Genomic DNA, 3,712 nt, shown 5'->3' with positions numbered 1-3,712 from the left:
TCTGATTCCTTCTGCACACCTTTGCACACAGATCTGACCGTAAACACAACACCTGCTGATATCACCACACACTCACCTGCCAACTCCTCTCAGAGGCAGAAGCCACTGATTTTGCACAAGAAGCCAGAGCTCTCATTGACCTCACCCAAAACAACAAAACCATTCTTTGCATATAAAAATACAGAGGAGGCATTCAAAGGCACCGCAGGGACCAGTAGCACCTTAGTTACCCTGGGTACCATAGGGATCCTGGATACCACAGGGGCTGAAAACACTTTAAACAGGACCACGAGTACCTTGGAAAACTGTGGTAGCTCAGGAACTTGGAACACCATGGAGACCAGTAACACCTATGGGAAATGTGCCCCCTCAGGGATCATGGGTATCCCAGAGACCCTGAGTATCAAAGGGGCTCCCACTATCGGTGGAACCATGAGTACTTTGGAGACCTATGTTACCTCAGGAACATGGGGAACCACAGAGACCTATAGCACCTTAGGGAACTCAGGGGTCCATGAAGCTACTTCCACCCAGACCGGGGGCACCCAAACTGGAGCAACAGACCCCAGACTTCATAAGGATAATGAGAAAATATTTCACAAGAGGATGATGAGGTCATCACTGGCTGAAGATGAAGAGGAAGATGTAAAAGAAAGGGTGGAGGAGAGAGGGATGAAGACAATGATGATGATGTCATCCACGACAAGGAAAAAAGCCAAAGCAAGGAAGAGTAGGAAGAAAAGGGCAAACAGGCAACTGCTGATGATGTCATCAACAATGGAGCCCTCCCCCTCTTCATCATCATCATCATCGTCATCATCTTCATCCTCATCTGGAGATGAACGAGATGTGGTGAAAGAGAGAACAATGCAAACGAGTGAGAGGGTGAGGATGACGAAAGTATGTGATGAAGACACTAGTGACTCTGAAAGCTCCTGCTCTCTGGTTGGTCACAGCAAGTACTCCCTGAGCAGTGCGCTGTCCACTGACAGCCTGCGGGGGGACTTGTCCCTTCCAGACCTCCTGATACAGGAACCAGGGGAAGAAGAGGAAGGGAGGAGCAATGACGGAGCAGACCGGAGAAGGGAGGAGGTGAAGGCGGCCGGAGGACCTCCTCATGGTAAATCGGGTTTACTGGATTTGATTCGATTGTTCCCTGTCAGTGAACCAGTCATGTTGGGCACATTGGGCTGCTTATGGCATCGGAGGCAGCTCTGGCACCAGCTCTGGCACATATATGGCTGCTAGATTTGATCAGAATTTAGTTTAGTCAGAAAGCTGCTGAATAAGATTTCCGCTCTTGCTTTCAAATCTGGTCTAAATGGTCTGTACAAAGCCCAGCAAGTATCAATAATTTGTACACATGAATAACTATTGTATTATAAGTTAAAGATACTTGCCCTGAAATACTGTATGTGCTGCTATGCAGGCTTCTGTTTGCACAAGTGCAGGCACCCTTTTATTCTATTTTTGGGTGACTGAGAGTAAAAAGTAATCCACAGTTTCAATTCTCTCTTTGTGTGTCCAGCTGATCTGTTGGTCAGTGTTTCGGCAGATCAGATGTTTGTCTCCGGTCGACCTCGAACCACGGAGGATCTATTCGCTGTGATCCACAGGTAGGATCACACTGCGCACACACTGCACACAGTTATTGTACCAACCCATCTACCACGCTCTCATGTGTCTGCTTGATTCCTTCCTCTGCCTCTGTGGAGCAGTGCAGTGTGGGAAGGCACAGCATAAATGCCCTGGTAGGCAGGGTTTGGCTGCAGGTAAAGATTGTTCACTGAATGTGTAGTAGATGGAGTTTAGTTCTTGACCATAGGTAGGTTTAACTAGGTAAACTGCCACCAATATCCAGTTATTCTTCCTTGTTTACCTTCTTCCAATCTAATCTAACTGCCCCTTCCCTCCTTCCCTGTTCCCCAAATAGGTAGCTTATTTATTTCTTGTCTCCTTAATAGAAGCTTCCTGTCCCCTTGTTCTCTAACTTGTAATCAACCGTTTTCTTTGTTTTCCAAGTAGTAAGCGTCTTCCCTGCTCTGTAACTAAGTTGCCTCCATCTTTCTTGTTCTCTGACTAGGGTGCTTCTAGTTTTCCTTCCTGTAATTGGAAGCTTCCTGCATCTTTACTTTGCAACAGGGACCTTCCTTCTTTCTTGTGCCCTAATTGGAAGCTTCCTTACAAATCCGTCCCTGTATTCTCTCAAATCTTGACTTTTTATTTTAAATTATGTTTTGTGTTACCCAGTAGTTCCGTTGTTTGACTTCCACAGTAGAATGGTGCAACATCTTTTGTTAAGCGAGGCAGCAAGCTTACCTTCGATGTTCTTCTTACAGAACATGAATGTGACTGGTCTTTTTCTGTTTGTCTCAGGTCTAAGAGGAAGATGCTAGGAAGAAGGGATTCAGAAGACGACAGACGCCGTATCTCGTTTTCATCTTCCTCATCTTCCCCTTCAGTCACCCCCACCGACCCCTTGCCCCATCTGACGGGGCCTGGAGCCCTCAGAAGTCAAAGATCCGCGAGAAGCGAGAGCTTTAAGGCTCTCTTGCTGAGGAAAGGTAGTCGGGCTGATTCGTCTTCTCGAATCTCGGCTGTCGAGCGGCTTCGCATAGTTTCTTCTCCTATGACCACTACCGACCTCCAGAGTGTGCCGTCACTGCCACCAGACCAACCCCAAGTCAAACCCACAAGCTCGTCCCATACCTCGGATACATGTGACGTTAATGTCCACCTGACTGTGGACATACCAAGATCTCCATGTGGCCAGAACTTCTCCATGATTTTAGGATGGAGGCGAAGGGATCTGATGCCTAATCACCCCCTCCTCACCTCCTCCTCCTCTCCCTTCTTCTTCCTCTCCTCCTCCTCCATGCGACCTCGCTCCCTCACTCCTCCCTGCTCCTCCAGCCGACGCTTTGCTGCTCGCTGCCGTCTCTATGCCGCCCCCATGACCGCCATCTTTGAAGGAGAAAGTGAGGAGGAAGAAGAGGAAGATGACGAGGTTTTCATTGAGTCTCCAGGAATAGTGGGAGAATCGAGTCAGAGATTGGTTGAGATTTCTTGATGGACAGGCCAAGTTTACAGATGCAGCTGCAACTTGGATTAGGCAGGAAGTAGATGGAAGTTATTAGAGATTAGATCAAATCTTACCTGAATGTGACGATGTCTCTGTCTTCTGCAGATCCTCATCAGGTTTATAACTGTTCATGGACATGGACTGCCTCTGAACTGAACTGAACTGAACTGGATTGGACTGACTTGTGGCCTGTAGAGTTTAATTGAATGTACTGACGCACACTTGGCGACCTGTTAAAGGACATGTCTCTCGTAGCCACACTGATGTGTCAGAAAACTACAGAATCTTGTAAAGGACGTGTGGTATTATTCCTCCAGAATCCCAAGCTTAACGTACTTACGTTTAAACTACGATGATTATCTTGCATTTTTGTCTTTTGCTTGATTTAGCTTTGTCTCTTTTTTTACTACTTGCAAGGACACTGAACATTCATATTTTTTTATTACTTGTCTCACACTCGTAAGAGACATCTAAATTCAAAATCATCTATGTCCATCTTCTCTCTGGCTTACTGTAGCGAACGTTTAACCAAAGAGGACATGGAATTATTTTAATTTTGACAAGAAACTGATTTGAGATCTTGACATAAAAAGCTGTTTTCTTGAGTAAATGTTACAATAATTATAATAT

The sequence above is a fragment of the Enoplosus armatus genome, chromosome 24, assembly GCF_043641665.1.
Source record: "Enoplosus armatus isolate fEnoArm2 chromosome 24, fEnoArm2.hap1, whole genome shotgun sequence".
NCBI lineage: Eukaryota > Metazoa > Chordata > Actinopteri > Centrarchiformes > Enoplosidae > Enoplosus > Enoplosus armatus.
Note: the sequence above shows the minus strand (reverse complement) of the source record.